We start from the raw sequence: 13,476 nt of genomic DNA on the forward strand, positions 1-13,476 counted from the left end.
ACAGGCTATAAAGTGGCAGCTTTTTGATGCTCCAGGAAGCTTGAGCTGTGTTTTGTGTATCTTCACTACATTTTAAGAACAATGGGACACATGAAAGATGCATCTAGGTCAGTGGCTCTGTTGTGCATATAAAAATCAATTTTTATAAATCTATTCAGTGTATCTATTTATGGTTTGAATTACAGGTTGATATTAAGTGAATATTTTTCTGAATGTTTTTTAACCTTAATAGTAGGCCAAAGTGAGCAACTGAGACTTTCTGCCTCTTTACAAAGCACCTCCTTGTATTGCTCACTTTGGAATTTATAAAGGGTTTTTGCCTTGGTTAAAAGAAAGTAAGTAGATATGAATTTTGAACTTACTATGTTGGGGATGGTGGTCTGTATACTTTTGTGTGCTTTATTCTCATTCCCTCAAGTCTCTTATAAATTTAAAGCATTGCTTCATAGACAAGTAATTGACTTTTGTTGCAAAAACATTCAGAGCCCTTGCTGAGTAACAGTGTCTTGAAGTTCAGACCACATCCTGTGAATATTTCTTTCAGTTTTGTAGAGTAAAACCTGCTGATACAGTCAGTGTCTGGACCAAAACTGTTCACTGGATTCACTGAGCATCCTTGCTTCTTCTTTGCTGCCTGTAGATATTTTTCATGGTTAATTTTTTTTTTTAACTCTTCCCTCCTGCCCCCTCAAAACTATGAATCCAAGGCAGACTAAATTATAAATGTGACACACATGAATGAATTCTGCCATCAATGTGTGCTACAGTGACCAATAAAATATGCTTGCATATGTTTTTTGGTACATCTTTTTTGTACTAAAAGAAAAATACCAGTAATAATGAAGTTATCACCTTTACTTTAAAGGAGTTTTAATTTATAAAGCCTGTAGCTAAATGTCTAGTCTTACATTCTGCTGCATCTGCTCTGCACACTTCCTCTTGCTTCCGGTGTGGTTTTTTGCATCAGAAAGAATGCAAGATATTGAAAGTGAAGACAGGGTATTGAAGATGGAGACATAGTACTGAAAGTCAGTGAGTTGTTGGACAAACTGAGCTAAATGAAAAAGAATTCTCCCCAATGTCTTGCAAGTTTAGGCTTTTGGATCAGTTACTGATTGGACTTACAGTGTGATTATGTCAACCCTAGCTGTAATAAAAGGCTGGTGTGAGGTAAAAGCAGGGATTGCTCTGACTTCAGCAGGCTTTAGTTTGAATTTTGCATGATGGAGATCGACTTGCCTTTTGAGTTCCAGTTGTTGGTTTGGAATAGTCTTCTACTTACCCACAGTAAGTGTAAATGTCGCTATTCATCATCAGTAATTTGATCTTTGATAATACATACAGAAAGGTCAGAAGTGCAGTTACAAACTGGGATACAAACTCAGTTACGTCTCCTTTTCGGCGGATTTATAGTCTACCACCTCCCATCTCTCCTACTTTTTCTTCCCATAGTCTTGCCAAGACTTCTAGACTGGAGACAGTAGGCTGGATTGCTGTAGGAGTGGGAAATAACTAACCATGGAAAGGAGAAGAAAAAGTGAAGACCTTTTCTCCCAAAAGCTACATTTCAGAGCACTTGCTTTCGAAACATGTATCTAGCACCTTTAGTTTGTTTGGATTTCTGGTGGCATTGTGTTTTTTCATTATCTAGAGGGATGTCTTGATGGAGATGTGTAGATCAACAGTATTTGAATGTGGCATGCTATTCCTTCAGGTTGGACATCAAGGCTAGTGTGAGTGGACAACTGGCAGGTGATAAGCAGTTGGAATGATTAGTAAACAAGTTCATATGTTAGGTATTAATACAAGGTGATGGACTTAGAATGTCTGTCACTTAGAGTGTGCAATGCTTTTACAGTATTTTACTTTTTCAATTTCAGATGGGCAGGGTAGAATCACCTTTATTCATGGAGGATTTGAAAGCAAAGATAATTTAGGGGGCAGAGGGTGGAAGAATAGAGGACATTTAGCTTCATCATTCTCAAATCTTCTAGGAGGATTGCGAGCTGGGTGTAAAGATGCTGTGGAACTGTAGTGAAGAGCCATCTACAGTGGCCTCACTTGACTGTGCTGCACGCATGAAATGCAGTACATTTCTGATCTTTCCCCCCTGTTTCCAGAAGGGCTAAGCCCTTATGTTGGAGAGGAGGTAGCACTCATAGTCATGAAGTGAACAGGAACAGCTGGTATTCGTGCTATTACCCACCTTTTAAGACTCTGATACTGTGCTTATCTCTGCTTCTCTGGAGAGACTAGAGTGCAGTGCTCTATTAAAGCACTAGTGAGTTTAAAATGTATTTCTTGTTATCTGAGTTCAAATTGCTCCCTGCAATCCACTTCTTAGAGTCATCATATGACAAACGTTTAAATTGAGTTGTGAGGACTTTTTCCTTCTCCAGGCACACCAGTGTTAGTAGCACTTATTTCTGATAGCTTAGCTGTACATTGCCTGCTTACTGCAATACTAAGGTGTCAAATAGAGTTCTCAACACATCCTTAGGCAGCTAAGGTATTTCTCATGACAGCAGTTGTCTATTTGTATGCCCTGCACTTTAATCTGTAAATTAACACCTTATCTTCTGGTTGATTGATAAGTATTTGATGTAGTATTTCAGAGGGAAATAGTGTTTGTGGTAAGATAATTAATTTTCCTGGGGTTCAAAGATGGAAAAAACCTCAGAATATATTAAGTCTTAAGTTTTCTTGAACATTATATTTGGGAAGCTAACTTACATATTAGGCTTCTTCTTTCAAATTATGTAGTACAAGGATTAAGGTATGCAGGATTTGGAGATACTGGATTCTTCCTGAAGGTAGTTTCTAAATTATGATCTTATGCATACTTGAGAACGATTACTGTATGATATTATTTTCTCTGAGACTGGAATTGTTATTTTCTCTGAGACTGGAATTGTGAAAATGTGATGCAAAGATTAGTTGTTTCTTTCCTTCTCTCACCCCCGGATTGAAAATACACTAGAATTTTTTTCTTAAACGCATTCATAGTCTAGTTAGTTACTAAGATACTGAAGTGTCTGTTGACCTTGCAAATGAGCATGGAAAAAGTTGCACGTTTTTTCGTGTTTCCTTCGTTTGTTATTTAATTTTTGAGATCTATCTGTAATACGAATCAAGAATGTGGTAAATCAAAATTGACTCTGAACCTGAGGGCATGTGTATTTTTTTTTTAATGTTTGTGTTCATCTCTCCCCCTCTAAGTGAATGTGTGACTGAAATATTATCAACGGCATTAACTTCTACTGTTTTTAGTTACCTTTCTCCTGCATTTTTTCCACTTAAAACACAAAGATTTTTTTTCTTTTTTTGATGCTGCAATTTTGAGATTCTGGGGAAGAGTCAGACTTTGAGGGACTGGCGTGTAGTTTCAGTGTGTTTGGTATGTGTTAAAATGCTGGGCAGAAAAAGTGTGTAAAAGATAACTATGTATTTTTACATTTGTTCTGCTGTGTGGTTAGAATACAAGTTGAACACTGCTTTTTAGGTGTATGTGCCTGTATTTATATCTCTGTGTCTTGAAATAAGTGGGGAAGGGGGGAAGGATATTTAAAGATCCATAAAAATGACTCGTTCTCTCTCTGCTAAGATCATGTGTTTTCTGGAATCAGTCTTGGCACTCGAGTATGAACTGAGTCTTGCATGCTGGAATAATAGCCAGTAGTGATGCTGAGTTTAGTGAGGTTATTATGTACTGCTAGAATGGATTTCTTTATATCCTTCCCCTTGAGTCGTTGATCTAGAGCAAAACTTAGAAATGCAACGTAGAATTTAAGTGTTAAGGTTGGCTACAAACCAGTCAGCTACTTGACATCAAGTACTTAAGCTCACAAAGTATCTGCAAATTGATGCCCTCTTCTGCCAATCACCTAGCTTCCAATAACCAGAGTATGTTTTGACACTTAGTCAAGTGTTTTAAGCACTTATTACTGTTTTTTTTAAAAGTGGAATAAATACCTACCAAAACAACTTCTTGTAATATAGGCTAACTAATTTTTATGTTGTCTGTAATTATATGCATCCTCTGTTTGTCCAATTTAATGGAAAAAAAAACCCTAAGTATTTACTTACTTTCAGAGAGCAATTGAGGAGAGCTTTTTTTCCTGTTCATGCCCTACTGCATTAATGTAGTGGCTAAAGTATTGATTTTGTATGTGCACAGCTAGTAATTATGCTCATATATTCATAAGTTCCTATTTTTCTTATTTGGCACTTGGGATTGAGCTTAAGAAAAATTTAAACAGCATTTTTAAATTTTTCATGGTTGATGAAGAAAGTAGAGGGGAAGAATGCTGTGGTACTAAATGATTTTTTTCCTGTTTGTTGGGAAATCACAATGTTAGATTTTGTGCATAGATATACTGATGCAGTAGAACTGAATAAATACATAAACTAATATTTTTTACAATATTAAAACTCGATTAGGAGAGTATTTCTAAATTAATTTTGCTGCTTTAAGCAATCTTTTCCATTACTCACTGCTATCATTATTTGCTCTTCTATTGCTAAGAGAGGGGTGTCATGATGCTTCTTGGCTCTGGGTGGAAATTAAAGTAGCATCCATTGTGGTGTTCCATCTGGAACCTTTTTCCAGTAAGCTTAGCCAAAGTGATAGATATCCTGGTTTATAATATAGTATTACCAGTCGTTTTAGCATAGGCTCTTTGATACATTCTTTCAAACTCAGAAGTGCTTGATACCAGTACTAACCCCATTTAATTTTTCACAGTCCTTTAACAAAATTTCATATGGATAAGCAGACCCTGATCATTCATGTCATATATTGAAAAAATAGAGTAACAGTAACAGGGGACTGGATACAGTAAAATGGAAAAAATTGTTTTGTTTTTTAAAGATTTTTTTAACGCAGCATGGTTTTTATAAGTGTGATAGCAAAGAAAAACTCAAGTGGATTCTTCTACTAATTGTCTGTGCAGTCACAAAAGCTTCAACGTACTGTCTACAAGGGATGGTTTAGGTATTCAGCAGCATAAATCTGTCTAGTTCTGAGAAGTCCTGGTTGTTCATAACTGTTCTGAAATGGGTTTATAACTCGAATGTAATATGGGTCCTTTTTCATATAGTGACCTGCCCATCAGGGGTTTGAGTTGGATTGGCTTGTTGGTATTAATTAGATAGTGTGTTTTAATTAAAAATTGCAAGTCTCTGATAATGAAAAAGCCAGAAGTAGACCATAGCCTTAGTTCTACTTTCTAAGTTACCCTGTTGTGGAGAAAACAGGCATTAGGAGAAGTGTCTAAGGTTTTTCTTCTTAGGTAAAATTCTTATTTTCTTACTCCTCCTCAACTGTTAACTTCTGTAGTCAGCTTTACCACTGAGCACTTGTACCATGAATGCCAGGTAGTCACATACTTGAATAAGTGATCTGGAAGAGGCAGATATTCAACAATCCATTTTTTATCTATAAGATGCCGCTTACATCTGAAATTGAGCTGAGTCTTCTCTGGAAGATCACAAGACATGAAAGAGGAAAGTTAGTCAGGTCTCCTTAGCTAAGAGCTAAGAAAGGAATTCCAGGCTTTACATCATAGACCATCAGTTCCTAAAGTGTGTGTATAAAGGGAGTTTTTAGCTAGATGTAAACTTGATTTAATGTGATAGTTACGGTAGTATTTTCAGTAATGCAAGAATTTTAGCTGTAGGTGGGAAAGCAGTAGGAAAATTGTAGAAGGAAAGTTCCAGAGCCACTGCTTTAAGGGATAGCAGCCCAGTTTTTTATTCCTGGGAAAGCCAGGAAAGTAGCAGTGCAGTCATCAGCCATGGCATCCTTCAGAATTTCTACTTGAGCTGGCCGTGGCACCCTGGGGAGCTGATAGCAGCAATGTTTTGGAAAAGGTAGCAAAGATCTGTTGAACAGCTGTATTACTGTGGATGCTTTAGGGTTTGTTAAACTTCACAGTGCTCTGACAGTGGCAGAAACACTTGATTTTCTTGACAGTTCTGTTGCTGCTGTTTGTCTTAGGATCTTTGGGAATCAAGAAGCTTCAGGAATCATGAAACGTGGTTTTGTATATTACTGTATATTAAGAACTCATCAGGATCTCATCTGCTGAAGAACAGCTTCTTCAGGAAAGATTCCATTTATCGACATAGAAACCTAGATTCTATTAGACCATTTTTTTCTTTGAGATGGGATGTATTAGCTGTTTTAAAAGCAGATGTGAAACCATTGTTCTGTGTTTTGGTACTGTATTTGAACTGGCTTTAAAAAATGTCACCAATATGAGGCCATGGGTGTGTTCCACATGCATCTTGGATTTACTGCATTATTCTGGCCTACTAGCCAGGAACATGTATTTAAACTTTGTATTCTCAACATACAGAGTGTATGGCAATACTCCACAGAAGTTCACCAGGCAGAATAAGCTTCTGAGAAATAGTTCCAACTACTTGTAAACAATTGTCTCCACTTTGCTAATAGCTGTGGCTGCAGATCTTCAGTAAGACCTCAGGTTAAGATAAATGAAAGGCAGCTGGCAGGTCCAGTTAAAATAATTGAAGCTTTTTAAAAAGACTCATCTGTTGCAGTGAGTTTTATTTCCCCGTGAGGGCTGTGGGAACAGTTGTGTCTGTGTGGGTGGTATAGATTCTGTTTCAGAGAACATGCTTGAGATTCAGTCCTGGTCCTATACATAACTTCTTGCTGGTTTTGGTTACATTTTGTTAATCTGATAATTGACTCTATTCATGCAAATAATGGGAACTGTTCTGAACTTTAGCTTGCTAGTAGTGTGTTTTAGTTTTGGCTGCCATAACAGGAGGAGATCATAATCAGTTCTACGTTTTCTGTGTTTTGACACACTGCTTTTTCTGTTTGCATTGTGTTCAGATTTGACAAAGAACAAAAATGAATGTTGGTAGAATGGTGGTTGTTGTGGTAGGCTACATATTACTGCTTCTGTTGTCTGTGTTTGATTCTGGTGTAGAACAAAGTAAATGTGTGGATTTGAAACTGTCTTAGTTTTGTGCAAGGCTGTTTACACCCATCATTTTGAAAACACCTCTTAATTCTCTTTCACAGATCCATGTGGATGGTTTAATAACTGTTCGACGTTCTGGTGAATCTGTGGTCCCAGCTGAGAAACTGATTCAGGCTCCTGTGGTGTAAATTGGCAGTGGTGGAGTGATTTGGGTAGGTGACTGTCCACATATGTTAAAGGAGATAAGGGGAAATAAATGTTTTAGCACACTTTTTGTTTCAGTTACACTCTTAAATGTGCTATTAAAATCTTCTCCCACTCACACATGTAAGAATGACAAATTTTTAACTGCTGGATTTGTATTACAGTAGCATGTAGGGGTGATGCCTGCGAAATGTGAATTGTTTGCTTTCACTCAAGGGGGGCTGGGAGTATTCACTGTATTGGCACTGTCTGTTGCACTTGAGTCACAGAGCATGGTCTGTTTGTGTTTTAAAGTTGGTACAGCTCTGTGAGCACTTGTGTAGAGACAGCCTGACTTCTATTGCTTCAGCTCTATTTTTCTGCATTATTTGCTTACTTTGAATTAATAACCCATTTCATGATAATGTATTCATTGTGCAGAAAATAAAATGAATTTCAAACAAATATTCCTGCCCTGGATAAGCTAACTTAGATGCTATTGTTCTGTGTAGAGAAAGGGAAGAGTGATTTGTGTTGGTTTTGTTTTGGGAGAGTTAGCTTTTTTTTTTTTTTTCAGTTGCATGCATCTAACTGTTGTGGTTCTGTAAACTTGTTATGTTGTTAGTGGTATGTTTAGGGTGGGTTATGACTGAAGGGAATATTTTAAATCTTATTTTTCATTGCATTATATATTAGCAAATATAGGTAGCTCAGAAAGGGGTTGTAGAGGAATAGGGAAGAATAAGCAGAACGATGTGGCCCTTTTTTAATAATTTTTGTCCCTTATTGAAGTGCCACAACAATCTTTGTAGACTACAGTATGTACTGGAATAGGATAATATACTGTCTTAGTCCTAATAGGGACTGTTGAGCAAAGACATTTTTTGCTATTCTGCTCTCACTATCTTTTGATATGATTCAAGAATGTGGTTAGAATGTATCCACAAATATGTGGATTCTAACTAGCCAAAGAAAATGTTTGACTTTTGAAAGGGGAGATATTTTAATGGCAAAAATAGTGTTTTGAATGCTTAATAATTGCAGAAATTATGTGCTTGGAAATAAAGAAGTCGTGATACTTAAATGAGGAAAAATTGTGAAAAGACAGTACCAAGTGTAGGAACTTTTTCTTGTAAATGAGTTCATGGGGAAAGAGTGGGTTTTAATGAAAAAGTTGGATTTTGAGGAGCAAATTCTTTTTTTTTGAGAGGAAAATCCTAAATATATATGTGTATCTATATTAGAAGTACATGATATTCTGTGTGAGGGCTTCACAGTTATTGTTTCTGTAGATCCTTATTACAGAATTTGAAAAAGTGCCATTTTTCTCTGTTAAACTTTAGAGATTTATTTCATAGTTCTCTGACTAGAGAGTGATATTGTGGAAAAAACTGCCACAAAAGAGAAACAATTTTATCATTTGGATAGGCTGGGACTTCTAATAAGCTGCTACTGTTTTACTTGCTGCCAAGCTAACCACAAAGTGGAGAGTACAGGCAACAGTGCACAGCTTGGATTTGTGGAGGTTCTTTCTGGGGTTTTTACTGCTAATATTGTTCAGTAACATTGAATATGTGTAAGGTAACAGGCAAATACATGTATTTGAATGTTGCTAATAATATTATGTTGAATTAGAACATTGTTTTATAATCCTAGTTTCATTGTGAATCTGCTTGTTTTTACTTGGAAACACTTCAATATTATTGGGGTAACTGAAATGTTTAAATCTAAAGTTTGTTTCTTGCTTTGCAGTAGTTTGCTCTTAAGCAAACTCTCACTTCTAACAGTTAATTCATTAGCAGCCTTGATTAATGACTCTTTATTGGGGGAAGAAAATCTCTACCTGCTGAAAGGAACAGGATTTTGAAGCAAATGCTTTTTGATAAGCTTATGGCTGCATGCATCTCTTTAACAGCTGAATTGTAAAGCATGTTGTGATGAAATACCGTAGACAAAAGACCTAGTAAGTGTTCCTCATGTTTTGTGATCATCTTAGGTAGAGGCTTTTTAATGCCAATTTAGGGCATGTTCTCCAGCTTCCCAAAAGTTTTGTAATGAGTAGGTTTCTGGGAAAGTCACAGTAATTTGTCAAGCTGCTAAATTCACAGTGAGCGCAATGTTGAATGCTTAGGTCCAATGTGGAGGTAATGTATCAACATGTATTTACAGGTACTGAGATAGAACATGGAAATAGAAACTATAAACAAGTTTTTACTTGTGAATAGCCAAAGTACATGAAAGAAACATGAGACTAAAAGTTGTCAAAGTTCTTTTTCTTCTTTAGCTTTTTGTAGTCCATACACTGCCTGGGAGGTGAATTTGGTAAGACTCTGAAAACTTCACTCTTACAGAATATAGCAGCTTCTTTTGCAATGTATTTGGGTGTATTTGGTCTTCTGACAATGCTTTATTCAAGGATGCAATTTTGAAGCTGTGTAATTACAGTTAGTTAAGAAAATTCCTATTTTGTTGTCTTGCTATCAAGACTTCCACCTGAATAAAGAAAACTGCCTTGACTGAAAAGGATGCCCTATATACCATCCCTTCAGTATTCTTGTGACTTCTTTAGATTGGACATGTTCCAAAATTCTTACATAAGCTCTGGTTTGCATATTTAATCTGTGAGTCCTCTGGATTTGCTGATTCATTTCTCCTTGTAGCAATAAAGGGCTGCCCCAAATCTCCCCCTTCCTAGTTATGTTTGACGAGTTCTGGCATGGAGTGCCTGCTCAAACATATCTCAGGTATTTCAGCTGTGAAGATTAAACTAGTCAACATAAGATATATTTTATCTTGGCAGTGCACTTGGGGAACTCATTGTTCTGTGATCCCAGTGTTCCCTGTAGTGCAGGAGAGGTTATGGACAAGCTGCCTCAATAACTGAAATGATTCTCAGATCCATAGGCACTTCTGTTAACATATTCTAGACTGCTTTGTTGAATGGTTTTTTTCATTTAAGGACACACAAGGAATGATAGTTAGTTTGTCCCTTAAAATGTGTTCTGCTAGGAGAGTCTAAACAAGATTAGGTTGTCATAGGGTTGACCACTGTGATAAGCTTGCTGGCTGTCACATGGCCAGAATTTGGTATTGTAAGGAAAACATCCTTTCTCCACAGAGGCACCTTCGTTTAATTCTCTGCAAAGGTTAGATGTTGGGGACTCATGCTTGCGTAACGTAAGCAGTTCTTGAATCTTGTTTGTCAATTTAACTAAGTAGCTAGCAAATAAAAAACTTCTTAAACAATGTCATGAATGTGTGGTGGTGTCACAGGGGAAGTGTGCAGAGAGTTCTTCTGAAGTATTTAAATAGCATGGCACATTCTGGCTTCTTCTTCCCTCTCGCCTCTTCTTTTCCATCTGCATTGTTCCAAGGAGACAGAATCAAGTGCAAGCTAATGTAGGCAAGTAAACTTGCTTTGGAGAGTTGTCTTTGAATGCCAGTGCCTATTTCTTCAGTTAAGTTATTGCTTCTGTGTCATTCACAGACCTCTCTGACAATTTCCTCCTTTCCTTTTGCTTCTTGCTTCCCTCTCTAACCCCAGGATATTTTTTTCTTAATGATCCAGTTGTATACATTACAATGTGAAAGTGTATTTTCCTCCTAGTGGGAAGAAATGATGGTGAGACAGAACTGCCTGATAGAATGGTTTACTTTGGTGATGTCACAAGCAGCTGTGGGTAGTTGTAATGGATGTGCCACAGTTTGTTTTTCTGCCAAAATACTTTTCTTTATATGAAGAATTGTATGAGTTTACAAATTTAATTGCACAAGCTTATATAAGTACAGTTTTCTTCCTGTATCATTGCTGTGTCAGGAGGATCAGACAACAATGGTGTGGGGAGCTGTACAGATCAATGTCTTACAGAATTCCACATCAGGATGGGAAATACTGGATTTCACTAAATAAAACCACGTAAATCTGGAGCTAGCCAACCTGCATCAAGTTCAGTCCAAAGAAGCCTTGTACACAGAAAGCAAAAAGAATGACTTGCTTTGATTTATAGGGCGGAAGTAGCATGAGAAGTGCTGTGTGTTTTGGAATGCTGTATTGCAGATTATATATCTGTGAGGACTTTTAGCCATCCAAGACAGACTGTCATTTTTGTATAAATGGACAAAAGGCATAGTGTTTCTGCAGGTTCAAGTAGTCTTCTGACACTTCTGTTGATAAGCAAATGAGGACAAAGACAAGATTGAGCTAGCAGACTAGGTAAGTGGTGTAAAAGGAGTGGATTTTCCTCTTATGAAGAAGCAGCTTGATTTTAGGGTGAAAAGAAATGACGGATCTTCCTCAAAAAGAACACTTGAAGGAAACGTTAGTTACAGAGAAGAGACAAGTAGAATATCTATTAAAACATGCGCAAAAGGAAAAACACCCAACTTCTTTCTACTGCAAATGCAAGATGCTGGAAATACTGCTCATGAAGGGCAGATGAATAATTCTGAGAATGTTTATAAAGAAAAAAGTGTTGGATACTATTTGAAGGAGAAAAGAAAATGATTATGGTTGATCTACGTAGTGTCACTGACCTTTGGTAGAAAAAGTGATGTGTTTGTTGGTTAAAATCGCTGCTTGCAATTTAGGAAGGGCAAAATGAAGAAAAAGGACAATTCGATTTTTGAGAACTGAAAAAAATAACATTTATCAATTGTTTTTCTCTGTGGCCACAGCAGAAATAGCTTGCTGTAGACTATCAAATTGCAGGCACATACAGGATGACTAACTCCCTAAGTACAGGAAACTTAATTTTATATGCAGGTGGTCTTGTACTACTAATACTAAAATGTTCATTTAAAAAGATGATGGATGCAGTATTTTTAGAAGTAATTATAAAAGGATTTGGAGTCACACCTATTATTGAAAGGAGCCAAATAACCAGTAGTTTATTTAAAACCTCCTTGTTTTTGATAAATTATAAATGACTGTGAATTGACTTTGATTGTACATAATAACTATGAAGTTTAATCAGCAGCATTTATTTGTTCCTTTTTATAAAGATCACTTGGAAGCCATTCAGTGAAATCATCTGTATAGAAATTCCTTTTTCTACTCGGTTTTAAAGGGAAATCAGTTAAGGGATGTTTTAGTAGATGCTTAGAAAACATTGAATCTAAAACAGGCTAATATAGTAGTGAGAAGTGCACGTGTTAATTAAGTGAAGGGGAAAATGCTGTAGCAAGGAGTTGTGGGTTAGAAGCTGAAGTCTTCAAAAAGTAAAGGATGAAGGGGGTCTGCCTAAGATATTTAGGATGCTACTGTTAGGACCACTAAAGTGAGTGAGAATTAGATAAAATATACCAAAATATACTTATTTTTTTATAAATTTAACAGATATGTTTAATTTGCTTGGCAAAATAGGAGACTTTTGTAACTGAGCATGTTGAGAAGAACCTGATGATCAAACTGATTCCCTGGTAGGCTTATTCAGCAGACAAATGATTCACATTTAAAATTTTTGATCAGTCAGAAAATTGATTGTAATCCTGTAATTAATTGGATTGATTCTGGCTTTATAGTAGAGGATTAATATTTTCCCTGGAATACCATGTAAAACAATGTTTTACTCTTGTGCTGCCTTTCTCTCCCCTTGAACTAGTTATGTAAGTGAGAAAAGAGCACTGCTTATCTTTTGCATTTAACTGCTGCTGGTTAAGGATAAAAAACTGCTTGATTTGACTCTTGGCTAGATGGAGAAGCCTCTCTGGTCTTTTTTGCTAATACCAAGCCATGTAAAATTCAACCAAAAGAATGTTCTTGCTCAGTTTAGATCTTCATATGCTTCCTGCTTCAATCCTTCCTTATCTTCTGTGCTACAGTGCAGACTTTGAGTAAAAATTATTCCAGAGTTATTCTAAATCTCCATTCAGTGACAAATGTTGTAATTTATTTTGGAGCTGAAGTACCTCCCCTCGAATCCAGAGGTAAAACTTCCAGAAAGTTTGGAACTTTTGCAGGTCTGTTTCGTGTAGGGCCATGAAAATGATTGGCGGGCTCAAGTAAATGTTCTGTGAAGACAGGCTGAGAGAGTTGGGAGTTCTTCAGCCTGGAAAGAGAAGGCTCCAGCAAGACCTTACAGCACCTTTCTGTACCTGGAGGTCTCACAAGAAAGATGGAGAGGGACTTTTTGCAAGAGCATGTAGTGATAGGACAGAGAGTGGCTTTAAACTGGAAGAGTGTAAGTTTAAATTGGATATTAGAAAGAAATTCTCTGTTGTGAGGATTGTGAGGCACTGAAACAGGTTGCCCAGAGGAGCTGGTGATGTCCCATCCTGGGCTACATCAGGCTTTGAGCAACCTGATCTAGTGGAAAGTGCCTTTGCCTGGAGCAACATG

The 13,476-nt window shown here is 36.8% G+C and overlaps 1 protein-coding gene across 6 annotated transcripts in view; it reads left to right on the forward strand.

Moving 5' to 3' along the window:
* The window catches only part of ERBIN (erbb2 interacting protein), a 117,132-nt gene that overhangs the window by 13,067 nt on the left and 90,589 nt on the right, over positions 1 to 13,476 (forward strand). For 5 of the 6 annotated variants that reach the window (XM_063423954.1, XM_063423958.1, XM_063423960.1 and 2 more), the window contains one exon: positions 7,058 to 7,168. The exons of the other annotated variant lie outside the window; for it this stretch is intronic. The gene's annotated coding sequence lies outside the window, so the exon portion shown is untranslated. The remainder of the gene's footprint in view (positions 1 to 7,057; positions 7,169 to 13,476) is intronic. 6 annotated transcript variants of the gene reach the window in all.

The sequence above is a fragment of the Prinia subflava genome, chromosome Z, assembly GCF_021018805.1.
Source record: "Prinia subflava isolate CZ2003 ecotype Zambia chromosome Z, Cam_Psub_1.2, whole genome shotgun sequence".
Classification (NCBI taxonomy): Eukaryota; Metazoa; Chordata; class Aves; order Passeriformes; family Cisticolidae; genus Prinia; species Prinia subflava.